Here is a 26065-nt window from a genome sequence, read left to right as displayed (position 1 = left end):
CGTGAACCACCACACCCAACCAAGACTTTCTGTCTATATACATGTGCTCCTCAAAATTGAGAAAAAAAAATGAACTAAATAACAAGAGGAATTTATAATCAATTATTACAGTTATTTAAGACAATTAAACAGCAAGAAAACATTGAAGCTTTAAAGAAATGGCAATGCCACAGAAAAATTATATTAAGTGTAAATATCTCAAAATACAAAATTTTACTTGCATGTTTATATTAAGTGAAACGATTTCTGCTCAAAAAAGTATTATATAAAAGTCCTGATGATGGCTATTTATTTGATTTGAGTGGTTTCACATCTACTTTTAAAATGTGTTTACTTTTAAGATTTTATATTATGAACAATTATTCATTTTGCCAACCCAATCTGTTACAAAATTTCTTGTGAGAATTCCACAAATTTAACTGCTATAGAGGAATTCAAGTTCACTGAAGACAGAAATTCAGTAAGATGCATTTTTGAAATACAGTGCATAAAAGAATGTCCCACATTTGAATGAAACTTGATAAATGTTTATGGCATTGAATTAGCTTCACGTTATGTGTGTTCTCATTGAATTTTATTTTCAATGCAACAATATTTGTTTTACTATACTTTATATTTTAATATGACCACTTTCCTCACAGACGACTACAGTCTAGAATGCAAGGAGCCCGCTATTTATAGATACTTCATGTCTCCAGCAAAACACATATATTTTATTTATTGTAGGTTCTCAATAAATAGAGTCAATTTTAAAGCACCATTTTAAAAATGATTTAAATAATGAAGTGATTTCAAAATTTCCATTGCATTCAAAAATGTACTCGAAAATACTATTTTACTTATATGTTTTAAAATTCATTTTCAGTCATTTTAACGTGTGGAACAAACACTTTCTCTGACTGGACATAGCTCATCTGCTACTATGCAAAAAGACTATTTTAACCCGCAAAACATAATATAAACATTTGTTATCACCTATTCTTATAACTGTGTGACTGTATAGTCTAATGACTGCTTCCTTTTACAAAAAACTCTTCCTCACTGTCCTAAGTCAGCAGCAAATTAAAAGAAAAGAAAGGTTGGAGGGAATAATTGGTGAGTATGCAATGTTGCTATTGCCCTCTGTCACAACAGAGAAGCTACTTAACTCAAATTTGTGGTGGTGCTATTAAACTATGGCACATTCATTATTCTTCACAACAACAAAATCCCCTTGTAATCAGGTTAGAGTTGAGAGAATGTGGTTGTATTCTAAACATGAAGCGTTTTTAATGTGGTTGACTTGGCAAGATTTACTATGCATTTCATCACTAGATGTTGTCATGCATATTAATTTTTCTTTTTTCCATGTATCAGTTCACTCTTTTCTAATTAAGTCACATTTAGAGCATCTGACTGATCACAGGAGACAACTTTGTAATTAATTCAGCCTGCTCATAGAGGCAAGTATTTTCAATTAAAAAAAAAAAGAAAGAAAAGAAAAGAAATACTATTGATGATTTTCTCAAGAACTATAATGGACCCAGTACTATCGTTTTACCACTACACGAAATTGCCCTCTTCAAAGTCAATAATGACCTCAGTGTTACTGAATGCAATTTTAGTTCGTCAACCAAAATTCTTTTGACTTTTTTGCAGTGTTCTGTATCATATCTCCCTTTTTGAAAATTCTTTCACCTTGGTTTAAATGTATACTTTCTTGGTATAGTTTCTTCTCACCTTGCTGTGTGTACCTTCCCCAAATATTTTTGGGAGTCTTTCATTTATTTACCTATTTCTTGAGTATTATTTTTCTAATAGTTCTGCTATTAGCCATCTTCCCCTTTAACTCTAGTGGTTAGTCTTGCCCTCTCCCATGGCTTCATAACCATTTATACACAAATGATTCTGGAATCTATATTTACATGCAGAACTGCAAAAAGCATGCATACCAACCAAGGAGAAGGCAAGCCCAACCCTTCAGAGTGAAAACTCACCATAAACAATAGGCACGGCTAGGCTATTGAGTACTGACAAGCAGCCTTGTCTGCAAACCAGACCTTTCTTCTGAGTTCCAACCCTGATCTTATACATCTCAAGAACAGAACCTTCAAACTAAGTGTATCAGTGATCTATTGCGGTGTTACAAACCACTCCAAGACTTTGTGGTTTGAAGCAAACACTTATGAGTCTGTGGGCAATTATGCAGATTTACACCAGCCTCACCTTATCACAAGTGGACTTCTTCATTTGTCAGCATATGAGCTGGGATGGGGCCTGGCTGGTCTAGGATAGGCTCACATGAAATAAGTCAAGCTGATCTGCTTTTCTCCCAAATCTCTCTAGCATGCTAGTCCAGGTTTATTGCGATGGTAGCAGTGGTGATCCAAGAAAGGAAGTAGATTGCACAAATACATTGTCAAGCCTCCACTTTTGCCACTATCCCAAGATGAATCACATCACCAAGCCCAAAGGGATTAATTGAGGACACTAATGTAACCTATTGACCCAACTCAACATGTCAATATTACTACTTACTATTTGTTGCTTTACCTCTTCTTCCACTCTGGGCTGCCTATGTTATTTTCCAACTGGATCAACTGCCTACATTTAATAAGTCACAAAATTCTGTTGATTCTACCTCACAGACATTCACTGCTTTCTCTAGTTTCTTCCACATATACTGCTGCTATGGTGAGTTCCCATCTTTCACCTCAATACTCTAATTGGCCATGTCATCCCCAAACGTGACCCCCGAAATGTATCTTTTACATAGAAACCACTTTGGTTCAGATATTTCTGAAATATAAATGCTATCAGGAAACAGCATACAAGAAGCAGTTTTTTCTTGCCCTTAGCATAAACTTCATATATGACTGATACGAACTTTGATGATTGGGTGTTTACATTCCCACCTTTATTTCTAGTTCCTTCTCTTCTCAAATTTTATGATCCAGCTATAATGAATTACATTTAGTTGTTTTGGATAAACTACGCACCTATTTGCACATGCTTTTTGGCTAGAACACACCCTTACATGACTAATAAAGAAAAGAGGGAATTAGTTGTGTTCTGTATATATAGCTAAGAAGTTAATCCAGGATTTGAAGTTTTCTGAATGTAAGCAAGAAATAAAGTAATTTTACCTAGAGTTAACTACTGTAGGTAAATGGTGTTCCACTATCAATTGTTGAATAACAACCAATCCAAACTTAGTGGCATAAAACAATTATAATTTATTATGCTAACAGAATCCATGGGTCAGATATTTGGACAGAATAAAACAGAGATGGCTTATTTCTGCTCTGGAACCTCAGCTGAAAGCTTCAAATGCATACAAAGCTCCTAAATCCTAGCTACTCTACCTTACTTGCCATATATATGCTGCAGCATGTATAAATGTACAGCTGCACCTTTACCCTGTCCCTGCACCCAACTCCCTTTGTAGCCCTGCACAACAGCTTCTCTCCTTTGTAGCTATAAATAGCAAAGGGTTCTGCCTTTCATCTCTCCCAGTATAATTGTGTTGTATTCCACCATCAAAATGATGGCAGTGGTGACCCATCTAGAACGGCTGCTGCCATGATACCCCTTCTGAATTAGCAGGGTGGGAGCCTCTTGCTCCCCAGCTACAGCTGTGGCTACCCAGTCATGGCTACAGACCGGGGCATCCCTGTGATCTTGGGGGCTGGGAGCAGGCAGGAGACTTACCCTTCTGGGTGCAGCTGTAGCCATCCAGCTGCAGCTGTGGAAGGAGGCATCTCTGTACTCTTGGGGGCCCAGGAAGGCCCCCTCCCCATGCAGGCTCAGAGGTGCCTGCTTCCACTGCCTGGCCTCTCCCCACTCTTGGCACCTGCTCCAGAGTTGGGGCCAAGTCTAGGCACTGTTGCAACCTGGCCGGGTGTGTGCATACATGGGGCAGCAGTAACATGCCACCCCTCTGCTACCTCGGCCCCCTCCAGACTTTGGCCACCAATGATCATGGAAGGGAGGTTAAGGGGGGCTGAGGGCAGCTCAGCCCTGACCTGCAGGTGCCCTTGACATGAACAGCCTGGGCACCATGAACACTGGCAAGATGCAGACAGACTCCTGGACAGAAGGAGTGGGTCCCCAGTAAAGCCCCACTCAGGCCCAGGGAAGGCCTGAAGCCTGCCTGGGGCCAGGCTTCCAGCCCCCACGGACTAAAGTGGAAACCTATGGTGCTTTTTCCAGGCCTACCCATAGCCACCCATGGACCAATCAGCATGAGCTTTCTCCCCTCCAAAGCCTATAAAAACCCTGGACTCAGCCAAACTTGAGGAAGCAATGGGACAACCTGTCTATGGAGAGGAGTCTCCACAGGGTCCCCTCTCTGCTGAGAGCTGAGATGATGGACTGAACAGCTGCAGAGAGGACCTACTCAACACAGGGTCTCTTCTATGCTGAGAGCTGAACACCCATCAGGACACCCTGGCTGCGGAGAGGAGCTGCCATCTGCAGGTCTCCTCTGAGCTGTTGTTCTATTGCTCAGTAAAGCTCCTCTTCACCTTGCTCACCCTCCACTTGTCCACTCACCTCATTCTTCCTGGACACAGGAAAATAACTTGGGACCCGCCAAATGGCAAGGCTGAAACAGCCATAATACAAACAGGGCTGAAACATGCCCCATGCTCGCCATGTTGTGGGTGACAAGAAGGAGAGAACAGAGGAGAGAAGAGCTGTGGCCCTCTGGGGAGCCCAGAACTAGGAGCTCCCCAAGCTACGGCTGTGACACCCTCTTTGGGGCTCTGTGGTTCCTGGCATCTCCAAGCTTCCAGGTGCCACCTCATTCCCCAATGCCAGCCATGGAAGCTGCTTGTGGTACGCCTGGCACAGCCAAAGACTCGCAGGGTGCTGGCGTCCCTGCTGGCACTTGGAGCTGCCTGCCCTACCACAGCCAGTGTTCCTGGCTGTACACAGTGGTTGGACCCCACACTCACTCACTAACACACGCTTCACCGCTCTGCTCTCCCTCGGAGGCATGGGATCCAGGCTGGTAGCACAAGCTGTGCACAGCCTGTTCAGGCTGAGTGAGCCTGAGAAAAACTCGGCAATGGTGCCACTGGCCACAGAGGTTTTCCAACCGGAAAAGCAACACCTCAAATATCCTGTAATGAAAAGAATCTTTAAATCATACAAAATACCAAGTCTTTCCTCATTTTCAACACAGTAAATATTAAATATACACACACACATACACATATGCAAATATATACTATACTTAATTATATGTTAGCTTTCTCATATATGTTTAGATATATATATATATCCCCAGATATATAGATCTATATATATAGATATATATCTAAACATATAAGTATATAAGCACAGTTTTAAAATATTACTATCCCTCAATCAGTAGAATGGGTTTGACAGAGCAGAAGCATCATCATCTTGGACAAATACCACCACTTAAGGTTCCAGCTCCCTTTCTAATCTCATGCATTTCAAGGAAATCACTTCTCTTCTAACAACAAACAGCCAGAAAAAACAGACAATAAAACAGTTAAGATAGTTCCAGCACAGAGGGAGGGGGGAAAGTCTCTTGGGTAACCACCAAACTTCACATTCATACAATGGACCCCAGTAAAACAGTGGGCCCTAATAAGCACATTCCTTTCCCTTCAGGTGCAGTAAGATAGAGAAGCTAAAAGGAGACTTGGGGTATATGCCTGCAGTTGCAGGAAAATGTATGGAAAGAGACACAAAACTCTCCCTCCCAGATAAGTAAGACAAAGAGACACAGAAACATTCTGATCCTGTGATAAGCCCCTGCCCTGAACCCTTAAAAACTCTTAGTCTGTAAGACAGAGTGCCTCTGACCTAACTGGCCAGAAGCCCCTCTGAGGTTTATTTTCCAAAACAAACCTATCTTTGACTGTTGAACCACTTTTTGTGTTCCTTTCCTCTTTCTTTAATTCTTAGAGGGGTGAGAAGAGATGGCGAGGAATTCAAGAGAGTTCCTGAAAACCTATTTATTAAAGTTTGAGTAAAGAATTAGCATATTAATGCTTCAATTCAGCCATAAATAATAGAACTCGAGTGATAATAGAATAAAATAATGAAAGTATGAACCCATTCCTGGTTATATTTTTACTTGAAAGTGGGAAATACAGACAATAATTTACTACATATTTTGAGATTATTAGAAAATACTTAAGTGACAATATTTTATTATTTTTTCAAAATTTAACTTTAAATATTTAAATATATGTTTTGCCAGAATTTTTTTTAAAAAAGAATACTTTTAGTTTCTAGAAATCTCAATTCACATAAGTTGTAACTTTGCTGAGCATATGTCTTACACTTCTAGATAAGACTTAAATAAAAGATGACCTATAGGACCCCTGAAGTACCACTGAGCTATGAATATTTTATTATATTTGACCAAAACTGGATGTATCATGTCATAACTAACCCACATGCTCTTCCACTGTTGGTGTATGAAAATCTAGACCACACACATGAGCTTATTCTACGCTAGTAATTTTCAAATTATGCTTTCTAAGGCTCTAGTGGTTCCTTTAGGAGGCCCGCAGGCCTACTGGGGAAATGAATGTGTAGCACTTGAGGCTCTTCTATCAGTTATTTGTTGCTACAATAACATTGCATAAAAACCAGCCATAAAACTCAGTGGCATAAAATATTGTTTATTGCACATGTGTCTGGAGTCAGTTATAGTCAGTCAGGTAGATCTATTCATTAGGGTTGTGCCGGTTCATGTGTGTGTGCAGAATTACTGGTTGTTGACTGATCTGAGCTGGAGTTGTCTCTACTTTTTTGCATATTCCTCATCCTCCTCTAGTATTTAGCAAGCTATTTCAGATATATCCTGCTGTGATGATGTAAGTGTAGGTAGAACACCAAGCTTCACTGCATAAGCCCATTTCAATCATCTGCTATCATCCAGTTGGTCAATACAAATCATATGACTGACTGACATACAAAAGGTTGGTGCAGGTCACATCATCTAAGGTGGGAGGACATTGCAAAGTTCTATGACAACAAGTGCTGATAAAGGGAGAAGAAAAATTAGAAGATCATCATTTCAATATCTCTATAGTGCCTTAATCCAAAGTACTTTTACTTTTGTCTATTTCATATATTGGACTACATGGCAAAATGGCAACTGAAAGAGCAAGACATTCTCTTATTTTTAAAAAAATATGAAAATATTGTACAAAATTGTGCCAAATTCCTCAGACTCTCCCCACCTAACCTGAACCTGCTTGTGCTGATTTCACTTTACAGGTAATAATTTTGACAGCAAACTACATCTACCACATATAGAGCTGGGACTTTGCCTGACACCTATACTATAATTTTGTAACTCTACACTTGCAAAAATGTCTGTTTGTTCTATTTTTTTCTTACTCATCTGTCTTCTTTAGTCTTTCAATGCCTGTACTATATGATAGATTCCTCAAACCTAAATCCAAAAGAAAAACACCATTTTTTGTATTTCTAAATCAATGCTGGGCTGGCCTCAATTCTCTCACAGTGGAATGAGCAGAAGAGATTAGGATGTTATGTTTCTTTAATTCTTTTCTTGTGTGTGAACTGGTCCCCAACTGTGCTATTTACTGCTTTGCCTTTAAAGCACTTGGGTCTATCAGTTGCTTCCATATGCTATAGGGTTTCAGTGGTACAACACATGTTGCAACAACGAGGCACAAAGTGCTATTCTACTTGAGAAACCGAATTTGTATAGCCCACCACAGTGCCAGTTACCATTTCTACTTCTTTCTAATTTCTTTGACTCATCATTGATTCACATGCATTCAATAATAATTGATTGAACTAGAGTAAGTAGTTCTACCTTGAGAATTTCAGTGCCCCACAAGAATGACATAGAAAACAACTGCAATTATATTGATTACCTACCATGTGCTGTTTTTCAATATCATTTCTCTATTCTTAAAATACCATAAAATATGATTATTATTTTTCCTTTTTGACAGATGATAAAATGGTGATTTTGGGGGATGAAATAACTGGGCCAATTTTATAGAAGTAGTAAGTTTTGGAGATGAGAAACAAACATAATTTTGTTTTATTTCTTCCTTAGGCTTATGATTCAGATTTACAATGGAGTTGTCAAAAATTACCAGTTTCTTCTTGTGTGGCCAAGGGCAAGTACACAAATATAGTCAAGTATATACATTTGATCCAAAAAACTGTGTTCATTGGTTTCTGGTGGTGTGCCAAGTGTAGTCGGAGATGCTGGAGAGCAACACATGATAGAAGCATGGCCCTGCCACCCACAGCTTACAGACAACCTAAAAAACCTGTTGAAATACACTTGCTCCAAGCTGGACCACCTACAAATATTCTGCTCATCCACAAAGAAAGAAAATATTCACGAAAACTATAAAAATGTTACTGTTGCTGAGATGGCCAAAAGAAAGCTACTAGAAAAAGTAAGATAAAAATCCAATGTAACACCATACCCATGATGAAGAAGGATACCTACAATTGTTTTCTAATTTTCAGTGTTTTAAACTCTGCTTATTGCTCTAGTTTAAGAGTATTGTTTTTTCTTACTTAAACTTTACAAAGTGCCCCACGAAAGTCTTACTCTTTTCCCTAAAGGACTGAAATCTTAAACCTGGAGACACGATTCAAAAAGGCTGAAAACTATTGTTGAAGCAAGTCTTTGGGGATTCTCGGTTTTGCTGAAGCACAAACATTAAATATAATTTTTGCCCCATCATTACACATGTTAACAATTTTTCTATAACTAGCATTTGATTTACTCAATCTAGTATAAATTTGTATTATTTTTATATAAATGATATAAAAATCAGTATATAAGAAGAGGATTGGCTAGTATTCTCAAAATAAAAAAAAAAGAAAAAGAATGTGGGTGCTCTGATCTTTTCTTTTGATAAACTATTTAAAACATTTCAAATGGCATTCAATTGAAGAGTTATCCATTATGTCACAACACATTACATGAAATGATTACCACAAAATTAAAAAAAATAGAAAGCCAGACAAACACACATAAAAACAAAGAAATCTATGGGAAAAATCCATTTAAATCTTTGTGAGGGATATGGGGGAGGGGAGTCACACAAAAAGGAGGGAAAAAAAAACATGCTGCTTTTCATTGACTTTAAGCAGCTGCCACTGAGCGATGACAGCGTAGGCAGCCTTGAGCTGCAGATGAAAATTTCCACGTGTAAATTGAGTGGTTGCAAATTCTTTCAGTACTGTTACTGTTATTTTGTAACCTCAAACTCACATAGTCTAATTGTTTGCAGTATGATGTTAGGCAAATGATTTTTATTGGCGATAAAGTTCAGAAACAAAGAGGTCAAGGACTTACTGAGTTACTTAACAAAAAACAAGGAGAGCTCCAGAGAACCCCCCTCTTTAAATTGCACTTGAAGGTACTTCAAAGAAACATAAAAGGGGGAAAAAGGGGAACAAAAACATCAAGAGTAGAAGAGGAAGGTCTGCATCTACATGCTAATTATGTTTCACTTAAAATAACTATGCCTACTAATATCCTGAAAATGTAGCAAATTGTATTTGCTATTAAACACCTAATTTGGCTTAATATTGTCCTCAGAAATGTAAAACACTTTCTTTCAAAGACAATGGTTTGTAAACTTTATACAATAATTGAAATCAACTTAAGAAGCTTTAAGGAAAACAGGCTTTATCCCCACTTTCATTCATTATTTCTTCTATTTATTCATTCAGTAAACTGCAATTATTTGGGAGGAAGCTTAGTAGGCACTCATAGTTTTTGAACCATTAAATTAATGAAAGGTAAATGCTTCAAAGAGACATCTCTAGGGAGTCATTTCCCAGACTTCACTGCAGCCACAATGAAATTTGAAACAGAAGAATAAAAGCAAATCCAATATATAAAAATCCAAATGTTAATAAGAATAAATAAATGGTGATTATTTGTGCTAGAAATGAATTCTTCATTACGCAAATGGTTTCCCATAGAAATCATTGTAATGGTGAACTGCTTGTCTATCTTAAATATTAAGAATTTATATAAATGAAACAAATTCTTTTTTTCTTTGTGGCATAATTTCCCTAATCCCTTTCCCCGGAAGACTCATTTTGCTACGTTAATACTTAAATGGGACTGGACAACAAAATTCACCCACTCTTACCAGACTATTATTAATATCAGCAGCAAATCCACACGAGTCTACATCAACTCAATTCTTGCCTCTTTAGAAGAAAGAATTTGACTGAGGAGCATGGGACAGATGTAGAGACCTAAGCAGGTTTTAGAACAGGAGTGAACGTTTGCTAAAAAGTTTTAGAGCAGGAACAAAAGGAAGAAAGTACACTTGGAAGAGGGCCAAACAGCCGACTTGAAAGATCCAAATGCCTCTCCTGACCCTTGACTTAGGGTTTTTCATACCTTGGCATGACTCTGGGGTTTCCATTTCTTCTCTCCTGATTCTTCCCGTGGGTCTGCATGTGCAGTGGCCTGCCAGCACTTGGGAGAGGCCGCATGTCCAGCGTGTTTGCTGGAGTTGTTCACATGCTCATTTGAGGCATTTTTCTCTTAATCAGTCGAGCGTTCCAGAGGAAAGTCAGAAACCAGTTAAACTGCCATTTTGCCTCTCTTAGTGCGCATGCTTAAACTCACCCGCCCAACTCCTGAGATCTTATTGGGAAACGGCTCATTACCAGCTTCAGGTGTTTTCTATCTACTGGGAGACTGACTTTTCCTGGTACTGGCTGCAATTAATTATTATCTTAGAGAGACAGTTTAACAACTGCCTGACCATCACCTGATGGTTGCCTGATATTCTTGGAGTGAAGCCCTCTCCTGCTCTGATCATGTCAACCTAGCTACATACTCTAACAAGACTATTTTAATAACTGCTTTTAAAAGATTCATCTTCTGAAGTCTTTGCTTTGCCGCCTGAGTTAGGTATGAACAAAAGCAGAGGCAGATTACTTAACACTATATGAGGAATTAGAGAGGCTTTGGGAGAGAATAACATAGAGGATGAAAGAGAATGAAGAGTGGAAAATAATTGTTGAAATAGGAACCAAATGCTTACAATGGGGATTTAATGCAATGATTGTGCAGTGTGTCATTACTTCTAGGTCTTCTTTTGGGGATGCTGGAAACTAAACTCTGAGCCTGCCCTCAATGTGGATACAGAAGAAAGTAGACTATTCACAGGGAGATTCAATGTAAAATGCGTACATTAGCCATAATTAATGCTCTGATGAATTCATGAAATATTATTAAACACTAATGGCAGACGTAGAGAGGTTTTACAATTACATATGTAAATATAATAGAGCCCCTCCCTACCTTTGTATGAATAACAGGCATGAATATAATAGAGGGAGTTTAGGATACATGACCTCAAAATATTTTAAGCTGAAGGAATTTGAGTAAAGGAAGAGATGTCTCTCTAACCTTCCCACTGCCCTTCCTTCCTGAAGCAGGTCATAAAAGCTGGGAAGGGTTTTCTAGCGTTCTCTTAAAATAGGTTATAAAAGCTTCATGTGAGAGGTGCCCTCCCTATATCCAGAGAAATGAGCATTTTTGTCTTTGAAGACTCAAGGACATAGAGAAGCATCTGAGTCAACAGACTCTGATAATGTTTCCCTCAGTTTACTCCCACTAGATCATATTCCATTTTATCATATTTCTCCATGACTCTGCATTTTACATCAAACATAGCATAAAAATATGCAGGTTTGACTGTTTCTTTTGGTCTTTCCTTACAAAGGCTCCAATGTCACCTAAATAATATAATATAATATTATATTATTATATAATACATAATATATAATAAAAATAATATAATAAATACAATCATCCCTCAATATCCACGGGAGATTGGTTCCAGAACACCTAAGAATACCAAAATTTAAGGGTGCTCAAATCCCTGTTATAAAATGGCACATAATCTATGCACATCCTCTCATACACCTTAAATAATCTCTAGATTACTTATAGTTTCTAATACAATGTAAATGCTATATAAATGGTTGTTATACTGTATTGTTTTTATATACATTATTTTTATTGTTGCATTGCTATTTATGCATTTTCAATATTTTTGATTCATGGTTGATTCAATCTATGGGTATGAAACCCACAGATATGAAGGGTAGACTGTAAATCTGCTTGCTTTTCTCTTGTTAACCTGTATTTTGTTCTAGGAGCCTCAGTCATGAACCTAAAATCTTTTACCTGGGTAAAAGAAAAGCAATTGTCTTCCTTTATATCATCATAAACTGACTTAATTTTGAAGATAGACAAATATACAAAGTTCTGGAAAGACAGAAAAAAAGCAACTCAGACTTTCTGAGGAGATCAGGAAAATATCATAGAAGGCTGCAGGGGAGAAAGAAATTTTCATCTACGCTTTTATTAATGGCTGGAGGATCAGTGTATTAAACTGACAAGCAGATTAACAAAAGAAAAGGCTTACATATTTATTAATTTTTAATTTTACATGCACTATGGCATCATTAAAAAAAGTGAATACCAAAACGAGAAGCAAGATTTGGAAACTTGTATGCCACCTTAATAGCGGAAAGGGTAGGGGATAAAGGCCACTTATGGGAGAGAAAAAGAAATTTCAGGAAATACAAATGGGCCCTTATAAGAATAAATGGGAGACAGAGTTTGTGGCAATGACTGGCTGGGTTTGGTGCAAACTTCTCATCTCTTTTCCTATGACAAGAGTCAATTTTCCCTGGTCAATGAAACTTCCAGGGAGGGAATTTGGACAGTTTAAATTTTTTTTTTTGGGAGGATATATTTTCAGGCAGATAAGGGGAGTTCACAGAAAGCCACTTCCTGCATTTGTTGATTCTCAAATGTCTTCAGCTCAAGATAATCCTTACGGCACTGTGGCATATTCTGTACCCTTTCAAGGTCAGATTAAGTTCACTTGTAGTAAGAGAACTGTAGACCAGATGAGTTAAAGAAACAAAGATAGAGAAATGGATATGGTGCATGTAGAAAGATTCCAAAAAATGAGAAAGACATAAGTAAGAATGAATGTGTGAAAGCCTTCATAAAGTTAAATTTCATAGAGTGATTATGCAAGCTTTGAGCACATAACACAAGCATCAAACTGTCAGAAGATGAGAAAAAGTCAAATAAGAATAGAGTACTAAAGGCTTTGTGCAGTGTGCTTCACAGTCTGGACTTCAATTCTTCACAAACAGACATAGTAATGAAACAAAATGAGATGTGGATCATGGGCTAAACCTATGACCACAAACAGGAGAGAGAATCTTGAGCAATGCCCTCCTGCCAATGCATGTAGAAGAAGGAAGTATCTTGATGAGGTTCAGGACACACTATTCCAAAAGATGGCACCTTGACATACTGAATAGGTGAAGGAATTTGAGGAAATCACAGAAGTAGGAAGGTGATTCAGATCTTTTCTTGTTCACCTTTCCTGCAGCCGGTCATAAAAAGTAGGGAGGATTTTCTGAGCCTCTCTTGAAACAGTTTATGAGACCCTCATTTGAGAGGTGACCTCTCTATAACTAGATAAATGGGTATAGGCAGAAATGCCCATTTTTGTCCTGTTACATTTTTCCAAGAGTCTCTGAGATTCTTCATCAAATTTAGCAAAAGAAATACTCAGATTTCACTGTTTCTTCAGGACTTTATTTCCTTACATAGGCTCTCATGCACGTATAACATATTCAATAAATCTGTATGTTTTTCTTTTGTTAACTTATCTTTTCTTATAGGGGTCTCACTCATGAATCTAACATGGGGAGAGGAAATTATATGTTTCCTCCCTGCAGTTCTCCAACGTTCACAACTCAGTGGTTTCCATTTATATTTTTTCTTTATTGAAATGAGAAGAGTTGCTTCTTATCAAACATCCCCATGAACAGAACTTCACATATATGTATCTTCCCACATATCCAAAGCATGATAGACTATATCAGTAAAGAAACAGACCATGAGAGTTCACAGTATAGGATATTGAGTACTGCTGGATGAAAAAAATGCAGCTTATTCATTACTTCTCCTTTGAACAATTATTTAGTTTGATTACTACCTTCAAAGACCTATTTTAAGACGTTTAATTTTAAATTCTTTTTACTGTCATTTTAATGATCAGGCACTGTTAAAGAAAAAATTACTCTAATACTTGTTAAAACAGTAATGATGACTTCGTTAGAGACTTGCAACAAGGCAGAGAGATCAGGCTCAACTCCGAATACAATAAGGACAAGTGGGGATTTATGACCAATGTGCAAAGTGAGGGATCTATGGATGGAAAGTTACTAAGAAGAGACATCAAGGGTAGTGGGATTCTTGCTGAGACATCAAGGGTAGTGGGATTCTTGCTAAAGTGACCCAGTAAGATTCTTGCTAAAGATAAGCCAAGTACTTATTAATCAATGATGGAGATGAGGAACTTGTTCAAATGTCAAGGGTGATCAGATATCAAGGGTAGAGGGACTATCACTAAGCTGATTTGGCAGGATTCTTTCTAAATTTGGGATATGCAGGCCTGGCAAAAACAGGATAAACATGAAAGGCCAAGACCAAGGCCAATTCAAAAAGAAGGCTCGAGGGTCTTATCAGTGAGAGACTATTAGTGAAAGAGTCTTTGTCAGCATGCTATTTAAAAATTAAGAAAGGTAAAACATATTGACAAGGGTGAACTATAATAAGCTTTGCTCTGCCTGTCTACAGAGATGGAATAGACACTGCAGATAACATGAGATGGAATTTATGTGTCTGCTAAAGTGCATGTGCCAGTAGGAATTTAGAAGTTTTTACACAAGACATGTCTTTGCACTCTGTGTAGTATTCACAATCAAGCAAAGACAATATAGGATACCTTTATGCTACAACTATACAAATATATATTTTTTCTTTTCATGTCTACGGTTATTTTTCTGCTTCTTCTTTTTAAATCTCATATTCCAGTTAACATAAAATAATGCTTTATACAAATAAAAACAATTCTTTTTAAGATACTGTGACTACCTGTTATGTTTCCTGACAAAATTAATTATGTCTTTGCTAATCTACTCAAGCTCCAAATAGCATTATGCAGTAACTTATCAATACTTACATCCTACAGGGAATATACTTTATCATCTAGGGTCTATAGACTACTTTTAAAAGAAAACAATCAATAAATTCTTTAGGCAGAAATTTATCATGCCATTCTCTCTTTACAACACAAATTGAAATGAAATCCACTAAACAAGCACAGAACAGTGACAAAGTCCATATGCAGATTTTTAGATACTATTGGTATGTTCCCTCCTTTCTCTGGAAAAATTTCACTTTTTCCTTATATTCTTCAGGGCATCCTTTTCTAGATTAGCTCTTCAATGTATTTAAACCAGACCCAGAGAGCTGAACTGAACAAATAATTAAAAGAAAACATAATTAGAGAACTTGGGGCCATATTACAAATATAAAAAGTATTTTAAGTAAATACTAAGTTGGAAGAAATGCAATAAAATATTATATTAATATACTGCTAACAAAATATTAAATGATCAGTAAGCATCAAACATTACCAAAGTATATTGTATTTTGCCTGTGAGGATAAAGAGAAAATGAATACTAAACTAAGCATCCAGCTCAATAATTTAAATAATTATAATCATCCAGAAGAATCCATGAGGAAGTGCATAATGAACATGAATGCATACAGACATTTGTCAGACATTTCTATGATATCCTTACATTAAGCCAAATACAAGTTATCATCGTCTTGGCAGTATTTATAAAAGTAATCCAATTCTGGACCAAATCCTGACAAAATGATTATAATGTTCATCAGGAAGATCAAACTCCTATTTTTTGCAACAGTCTCTTTTCTTAGCTCCCATGTAATAATGTTCTCTTCATTTTTCTTCTTCATCTAGAGGATTCCTTTTAGTCTCCTTCATCAGATTTTCTTCTTTGGTTTTAAATATTGGAGTTTCTCCAGTACATGTACTAGATACTTTCAAGACTCAATATGCAGTTCCTAGAAAATATCCAAATCATTATTCAACATTTAAAAAAAATTCTATGATTTGCTACTGTATTTTTGGGCTAGAACTCTTGTCTGTGCTCTCACTATATTCCACAGTCTGCTCAATATCTACATAGACTGAAGAATAAATCACAAAGGCCCCTTAAAGCAATGGATCCGAAATTGAACTCATCTATTTTCTGAATAAGTGCTTCTCTATAGTCTCTTTTCTCCATAGAGCTTACCATAATTCCATCCAGTTTCACAAGAGATCCTGAATCACCCATGATACCTCCATTACATTCAACAGTGTTCAGAAATTCATCTTCAAAGCATTTGGCTTCACCTCCTGAATATATTTCAAATCTATTCAATTTTCTTAGTTTCCTCAAAAAACAACTTAGATCAAGTCACTATAATCTTTCACCTGGACTCTGCCATAGCCTTCTGATGGTCCGGTCTCTTATCAGTTTTCTTCCTCTTCCAAAGAATTCTCTATGCCACAGTCCAAAGTGAGATCAATCTCTAATATCATCACATTAATTTTAGGAGAAATACAAAAAATTCTTACATTGGCATGTATAGTTTTATATGGTCAACTTCCTGCCACTCTCTAATATTTTGTCTTAAACTGCATGCCCATGCTATCTATTTTAGCCATGCTGGCCTTGAATCAGTGATTTGAACAACTCACATTCCCTTCTGTTGCATGGCTATTGCATGTACTCTTTGCTCTGCCCTAAGTATTTGAATGTTCTCTTCCATCATTTTTGCATAATTGACTTTGCATTTTGCTTATTCATAAACTCAATTATTACCACATCAGAAAGATTTCCATGATGATAAAGTGTAGATTTTGTCCATTGCCTAAGTGTTCCTATAAAAGTATAAATTGGTTTCTTCACAGCAGTTATCATGATTTGAAATTATGTTTGTTTGATCGATAACTATCTTCTTCACAAGACTGTATAAGATTCAAGCATTAGAATACCCATGCCTATTTTGCTCACCATTTCATCCACAGCCTTCAACACAGGATGGGAAATGTGCAATAGGCAGTTTTACAATGAATGTGAGTGAATGGCAAATATATTTGTGGAAAAAAAACTATTGAAGAAAATTTTATGTGTATAAATACTAAAACACTATATTACTGACACGAAAATGGGTGAATTTACTAGTGGAGTGAAATAGATATGAAGAAAATAATGTAATATCTGATGAGAAAGCTATATTAGAGTAAGAAAGGAAGTTCTATTCAATACTTTTGAAACAGCTACCAAACAATTTTTTAAATAAAAAGAGATGGGTTCTCACCTCTTTTTATTTTAAAAATTGTTTTGTAGCTATTTCAAAAGTATTAAACATCTCACTGCATGAGTAAGTCAAAATAAATTTTTGATGACACAATTTTGAAAAAATACATAATTATTTAAACATTAAACATTTATTAAGCACTCTGGAAAGGATTAAGATTCATAGTCATAATGGCATAGCAGAAATATTTGGAGTAAGATAGACCTATTTTTAATTCCTCATGGTGTTACTTAGACAAGTTGCTTGCTATTAAAAATAATTAATAAACTTTATTTTTAAAGGGGTTTTAGGTTTGAAGGAAAATTCAGCAAAAAATACAGACAGTTTCCATATACTTCTTGTTCCTACACACACACACAGTTTCCCACTATTGACATTCTGCACCATATGAATGAATGTGCTACAATCAAAGAATCTAGATTGACACATTCTTATCACTAAAAGTCCATCATTTACATTAGCATTTACTTTGGGTACATCTGATGGATTTGGGGAAATGTATAATGACATGTATCCACTATTGTACAGTCATACTGAATAGTTTTATAACCCTAAAAATATTCTGTTCTCTACCTATGCATCCCAAACCACTAGCTACCACTAATCCTTTTAATGTCTCTATAGTTTGGCCTTTTTAAGAATGTCATACAGTTGGAATCATACAACATGTAGCTTTTTCAGATTGGTATCTTTCACTTAGTAATATGCATTTATATTTCCTCTGTTTCTTTTCAGGGCTTGATAACTCACTTCTGTTTAATGCTAAGTAATATTCCAAACTCTAGCTGTTCCACAGTTTATTTATTTGGCTACTAAAAGACATTTTAATTGCTTCCAACTTTTGGCATTTATGACTAAATCTCCTAAAACATCTGTGTGCAGATTTTTGTGTAAATATAAGTTTTCAATTCATTTGGTAAGTAGGATGAAACACAATTGCTGGACTCTAGGTAAGAGAATATTTTGTTTTGTAAGAAAATGCTGAACCGTCTTCCAAAATGGCTGTACCATTGTGCATGTCCACCATCAATGAATGAGAATTCTTGTTATTCCACATCCTCATCAGCATTTGGTATTGACAGTGCTTTAGAATGGCCATTTTAATAGATGTGTAGCAGTAAGTCATTTTGATTTAATTTGCAATTTCCTAATGATGTATAATGTTAAACATCTTTCATATACTTAATCACCATCTATAGATCTTTGGTGAGATTTCTGGTTCATTTATTTTATCAGGATTGTTCATTCTCTGATTGTTCAGTTTTAAGTGGTCTTTGTATATTTTGGGTAACAGTCCTTTATCAAATGTATCTTTTGCAAATACCTTCTCCCAGTCTGTGGCTTGTCTTATTCTGTTGACATTGTTCTTTCCAGAGCAGAAGATCTTAATTTTAACGAAGTCAGCTTAACTATTATTTCTTTCATGGATCTTGCCTTTGATGTTGCATCTAAAAATCATCACCATATACAAGATGAATTAGGTTTTCTCCGTTATCTCCTAGGAATTTTAGTGTACGGTGTTTATCATTTAGGTCTATAATTCATTTTGAGTTAATTTGGTGAAGGGTGTAAGGTGTGTATCTTGATTTTTTGCATATGGATGTCCATTTATTTTACTACTGTTAGTTGAAAATACTATCTTTGCTCTACTGTATTGTTTTTATTCCGTGGTGTAATAGCAGTTGATTATATTTACATGGTTTCTTTCTAGGTTCTCAATTCTGTTTCACTGATTTATTTCTCTGGTTTTTTTTTTTTCCCAATACCACATTGTTTTGATTACTGTAGCTTTATAACTAAGTCTTGATGTCTGTTAGTGTCATTCCTTTAACTTTGCTCTTCTCTTTTAGTATTGGATTGGCAATCCTGGGTCTTCATCCACTCTGTGTAAATTTTACAATCAATTTGTTAGTATCCACAAATTAACTTACTGGAATTTTAATTGAGATTGCACTGACTCCATAGATCAAGTTGGGGAGAAATGATATCGTGAAAATGTTGACTCTTTCTATTCATATGAGCATGGAATATCTCTATTATTTTTTCTTTGATAACATTCATCAGTTTTGTAATTTTCCTCATATACGTCTTACAGATATTTGGTTAGATGTATGAGTAAGTACTTAATTTTGGGGTGCTAATGTAAATAAAAATGTGTTTTGAATTTCAAATTCCAATTTTTTATTACTGCTACATAGGAAAGCAATTGACTTTATATATTAACCTTATATCATGTAACCCTTGTAGTAATTGCTTATTAGTTTCAAGAGTTTTTTGGCAATTTTTTATTTTTTTTACATAGATGTTATTGTCATCTGAGAACAAGAAATTTGATTCATTCCTTCATAATGTGTATACTTTGTATTTCTTTTCATTGTGTTATTACATAGCTAATGTATCTAGCACACTATTGAAAAGCAGTGCTGACAGAGGACATCCTTGTCTTGTTCTTGATCTTCACAAGAAAATTTTGAGTTTCTCACCATTAAGTATGATGTTAGCTGGAGATTTTTCATAGATACTCTTTATTGTTCAGTAAGTTTTTTCTATTTTTAATTTGTTGATAATTTTTATCGTAAATAAATATTGCATGTGATGAATTTTTTTGCATGTATTGATATGATCATGTGATTTTTCTTCTTTAGCATGATGTGATGGATGACATTACTTAACTTTCAAAAGTTGAAACAAATTTGCATACCTGGCACAGATTCCACTTGGTCATGGTGCATACTTATCTTTATATATTGCTGGGTATAGTTTGCTAATATTTTGTTGAGGATTTTTGCATTTATGTTAAAGAGAGATATCAGTCTATTATCTTTTTCTTTCTTCTAATGTATCAAAATCCCAGAAATTTTGGAAGTTGGATTCATTTCATTTTATTTAGTTCAATATATGTTTTAGTTTCAAGATTTTTGCTTTAATCTATGTGTTATTTAGGAGTGTGTTATAATCTCCTAATATTTTCGAATTTTCCACCTTTCTTTCTGTTATTGAGTCTTAGTTTAATTCTATTGTGGCGTAAGAGCAGAATAGTATAAGTTCAATTCCTTTACATTTGTTGAGTTCATTGAGGTGTATTTTATGTCCCAGAATGTGGTCTATCTTGGTGAATGTTTCATGTAAGCTTGAAAAGAATATTTAAACTGATTTTGTTAGATTAAGTATTCTGTAAATGTCAATTATGTTCAATTGATCAATGCTGCCTTTGAGTTCAACTAAGTTCTTGCTGATTATCTGCCTGCTGGATCTCTCCATTTGTGATAGAGAAGATTTAACATCTTCTACTATAGGAGTAGATTCATCTAATTCTCCTTGAAGTTCTGTTAGTAAATTGGCCTTTAGTAATGTAGTAGTAAGATGTAAGAAAAAAGAAGAGTTATATATTCCTATGATTAAGTTTCAGTGTTTGGTGAGGCTGTGTTCCTGGATTGTGAACCTTATCAGTGCTTCTGAGTCCCCCATATCCCTCATAGATGGGACAGGATGGCTAGAGGAGGCTGGAGTTAGGTATTTCTTCTATAGATCGGTTAGGCTTTGATAAAACCCCAGCATATTAGACTCTGATAAAATAATTTCTCCTGAAAGAAGACCTTATTAAGAAGAACAGAATGCTTCAGTGTGTTTTGAAATAGTTGCTTCCCATAAGTAAGAGAAAATTTTTATCTGATATTAACTATGAGAATCTGGTAGGGCTCCTAGGAGTACCATTAATAAAGCTGTGTGGGTGCGCTGATGACTGGGTCTCCCTGGAGTACTTTTTATTTCCAGACTTGTCTACCTTTAACCTCCAGCAATTTTTCAATAACAAGTCAGATTTCCTATCCCTGGCACTGGTTCCTGCAGAAGTTTCTGCTTATGAGTTTCTGCTCTGGTAAATTGTGATTCTCTGTATTTACCTGTCTGTCTCTCCAATCTGGGGGCAGTGGTTTGCCCTGTGACTTCACTTCTGGGATGGATTTAAAAAGATTTGTTGATTTTTCATTTTGTTTCCCTTTTTATTGTTAGGAGCTGATTTCTAAGTTCCTTACAGGCCTGCCAGACCAGAAACACAAAGACATTATTTGCTTACAAAACTGAGAGCCTCAATTTCCTGATTTTTAAAAGAGAGAATTTTAATACTTAACTCACATAGATGAATTTAGGATTAAATTTTGAAATATTTTATATAAATGGATTTAGGTTAAATTATATGATATCTACCCTAATATAATGTCAGTTACATATTTTCTTAAATATTAAGAAACCAGATACCAAGTTCTACCACCATAGGAATAGCTTTTATTTTTGATAGACCAACTGTGGCCCTACATACTCCTCCTGGATGACTGAAGTTTAAATATTCAAGGGTTTTGTTTTGCTTGTTGAACTCTTATAGCTATTGTAAACTTCCCAAGATGCAGGTGACTGAACTTCAGATAGCAATTTTATGATTCCCAACTCATCGAATGTCTTATTTATATTTTTCAGTTGTATATTTTTTTTTTCTAAGCCAAGGAAAACATTGGCCATCCAGGAAATTTCCTATAACTGAACTATAGTCAGGATGTTCAACATCACTTTACTTGGAGCTGGAAAAATTTGTTTTTGAAGTTGTATATAGTTATGTCCTTGCACATATTGAAAGCTTTCTATAGTACTAAAAGTTTGTTTTATTTAATCAAACATTAAACATTTTTAAGAAAATAATCAGACAGTAAAGTAAACTTATCTTCTTGAAAAAAAAAATACCTTGCATCAAAAAATAATATCCAGAAAGTTAAGCCATATAAAATTTTACATTATGGGTGTTTAAAAAAAAGACATAATATGAAAACAACAAACAGGAAAACTGTAGCATATATAATACATATTTCCTGTCTTTAAACAATAAAGTGTTAATTTTACCCTAAGAATGGAGAGAAAAACCCTTTCAATAGATAAGGTAAAAAAAAATCTGAATCTTAGTTTTAAAAAGACCTATTAAGTACATTGAAAAGTATTTAAAATAATAAGTAAAAACTTTTAAAAAAACAAACAATATAATACTTTTTGCTCATAAACTTATTAAAATGTAAAAAAGTCCAATGTTGATGGACATATGGTAAAATAGGAATTCTAATACAGGACTATTATTTGAATTTGAAAAGCCATTTGTTTTGGTATCAAAAGTCTTAAGATATTTACTCTTTTTGATTCAACAGTTTCAGTTTGGAAATCCTCCTGAATGATATCGTATACTGAAATATATTTATGCCTGCATTCGTTAATCAGTGGCATTTAAAATAACAAATTTAGAAATGATTCACATACTCAATAATAAGAAACTTTATTATGACATGTTTATACAATAAATATGTATTATAAAACAGAAATTTAATGTTTATCTTCAAGCAATAATTTACAAAAATTTCTGCATTTATTTAAAATGCAAAAGGCAGGATGGAAAGTGTTTTCATCAAATGATTTAATCTATTTAAGCCATCATCACTAAACCACCAGACACATAAACATCTTTATACAATGCATTGTTTCAGTATGCCACAATTTATAGTCTTTGCATTGGATTAGAAAATTAGATATAATTTTATTTTTATTTATACAAATTCCCAAAAGAATAAGAGGAATTTCTTCTTCTTTGCATAGAAATTAATATATTTTTGATCACTATGTACTCAAATTGGGTGTATGGCAAGTTTACCATAGATTCTATCCAAGAGGTCGTTCAGTCATATATAAGAGGAAATTGCTTCTGTTTCTATAAACTAGATACTGGTCCCACATGAGAAAATCATGTTAATTTTAACTTAGTGATGGAGTATCTAGGGACACATATCATAACTTATGGATACTATTATTAATATTTAAAGTGTGTTGAAACTATTGTTCTACATTCCCTCCATGCATTCACTCACTGAATCTGCATACAATCACAAGAGACAGATAATATTATAATCTCCATCTTGTCAATGAAGATACTAAGCCATAGAAAAATTAGGTAACTTATACAGAGTCACGAAACTGGTTCCTGAAATAAATATCTAGGATACATTGGAGATGTTCAGCTTTCAGAGCTCGTACTTCTAAAAACGTTAGTTTTTATTACTTCATGAATGATTTACTTTCAGTTATCAACATCCCCTTAAAACAGATAAATATTCTTGGATTTATTACTGCCTTGAGTGCGAAAATTGGGACCATCAACGTATTTCCTGACGCCTGGTTCTATACTTTACTCACTAGGCTCTGACGAGCTATACAAGCTCTCTTGCAGACTAAGACAAATCCTGCCACGTTGCACAGCTGGTACTTGAAAATGTCACTGTTGATTAGATATTTTTAGTCATTTAATTTTTGCTCTATAAGCTGCATTTCAGTTCTCCTTCATGACTGACACATATTGTTTCTGTCTTTTACTTCCGTCCACATTTTTCTTTAGGGCACTCATTAAAAGAAACAAGACATGTTATTTTTAATAAGATATCACCTGCAGAAGGGAAGCAATGGGAATAAAGTAGAGTCCTTCCCATGAAAAATATTGCTCCAGTTAACTAGCCTAAATTGAGTTAATTTTGGAAATTGTCTGCCCCAGAATTAAAACAATAAAAACCCTACATTTGAATTCTAAATAGCAATATGGAATAAATGTATTATAACTAAACAGAGCCACATAGGAAAGTGTAAAGAAATTCTCAAAATAAGTCTTACAAGAGAATGTTCTATTTTTCAACAAAGAACAGGCACTCTGTGTCAAAGTCATAGCTGAGAGTTTTACTTGTGGGAATATGTGATAGTTTGGGTAGAAAAGGGCACAATTTGGACTTTGATATCAATTTTATTGGAGAAAAAAATCAGTACTTACAATTCTATAATCAAATTTAATATGCATCATACTATAAAACAAGATATTTCTATAAATAGCTATGATAAAGAAGATGAAATAAACTAAATAAAATTTTTGTCCTCTTGAACTGAGTCTTATGTTTTTATGCAATGAATATTTACAAATGAATTGTTTTGTAGAAATGACTTAACAATGATCAGTACATTTTTAGAAGGTATTTATAATAGCCAGAAATAATTACTGTTCTTGGCTAATCATGGTCATTTTTATATGTAACCTTAAACTATTTTTTAGATAACAAAATAATAAACACTTTTTGTAAATAAATCAAACATGTATTAACATAGGATATAAAACTTGTTAGTATCTTAAGACCAAAATAAACCTACTTTTATACTATTATTTGTATATGTGTTTATTTCCATGTATAATATAAATATACAAACATTTGTTTTATAAGGATATGGCAGATACTGAATTAAGAGTTTACATTCATTATCTATTTTAACCTTCACAAGAACCAAAAAACCCTATGAGTTTGGAAATATTACTTTCCACATTTTATAGACACGTATATGGAATTATTAATTTTTTAAAAGAGAATGAGAGTTTATTAGAACTTTATTTCATGCTGGGCATGTTGGTTCACATCTGTAATCCTAGCACTTTGGGAGGCCAAGGCGAGCGGATCACCTCAGGTTAGGAGTTCGAGACCAGCCTGGACAACATGGTGAAACCCCGTCTCTACTAAAAATACAAAAATTAGCCAGGCATGGTGGCAGGTGCCTGTAATCCCACCTACTTGGGAGTCTGAGGCAGGAGAATCTCTCGAACCTGGGAGGAGGAGGTTGCAGTCAGCCCAGATCACGCCACTGCACTTGAGCCTGAGCAACAGAACGAGACTCCATTTCAAAAACAAAACAAAACAAAACTTCAGTTCATATAGCAAGGCAACCTGAGTTTCAATAGTGTTTCTGCTAATTACTAAATGTATGATTCCTGGCAAATTACCTAATCTGTTTTTACCTCAATTTCTTCTTCTGTAAAATAAGAGTAATAATAATATCTACCTTATAGGCATAATGTGAAGATTAAATGTTTCAATGAATTTAAAATGCTTAGATGGTTGCCTGAAACATAGAAAAGACTCCATAAATGTTAATATTTATCTATTGATATCTATTTGTTCCTCAATGTTATCTATGTTTTTGTGAGTATATACAGAGCTATCCCATCTTTTGAAAGAGTTGTATAGTGTCTGTTTTTATTTTCTCCATCCCCTCCTGTTTGACTTTTTAGTTTTTTTTAATTGCAAACTGCTACAGTAAATATAATTGCGGGGGGGGGGGTGTAAATATATATAGTCTTACAGTTGAATAAATATGTCTACATTGTATACATTTTTTAAGTGTAATTTCTGAATCAACAGCCATGAATATTTAAAATGTGTAGATAATATTTGTTACCCACTGAAACACTGACACCAACTTATGTTCCTTCCTATAGATAGTGTTAATTTCCTCATGTGTCACTATTACTAGATTTATTCATTTGTTTGTCCACTAATTCAACAAAATTTATTTGCCAGTTATTATGTTTCACATAATTTGTTAAGAACTGGAGACATCTTGTCCCTGTTCATGGAACTCACACTCTTTGGAGAAGACTGATTTTAAATATCTAATTGAACGTTGGAAAGATGTCCAACTGAAAGGATGTCAGTATTCCATAACAGATGAAAAAGATAGGTTGTGAAACAAAGCAGCATGTTCAGAACAAGTAAGAATAAGTAACTTAATACATTAATAAAATGAAATTATTTAATAAATATAATTTTTATAAATAAATAAATATATTTATTATATATATTTATAGGAAGGTTTTGAGAAGTGAAGTCTCAAAGATGGGCTAAGAAATCTATAGATGGGGTCATCCATCATCTTTTTTCAGTCAAGAT

This window comes from Pongo pygmaeus, chromosome 6 (genome assembly GCF_028885625.2).
Source record: "Pongo pygmaeus isolate AG05252 chromosome 6, NHGRI_mPonPyg2-v2.0_pri, whole genome shotgun sequence".
Lineage (NCBI taxonomy): Eukaryota > Metazoa > Chordata > Mammalia > Primates > Hominidae > Pongo > Pongo pygmaeus.
The sequence above is the reverse complement of the archived record's forward strand: the minus strand, read 5'-3'. Positions refer to the sequence as shown.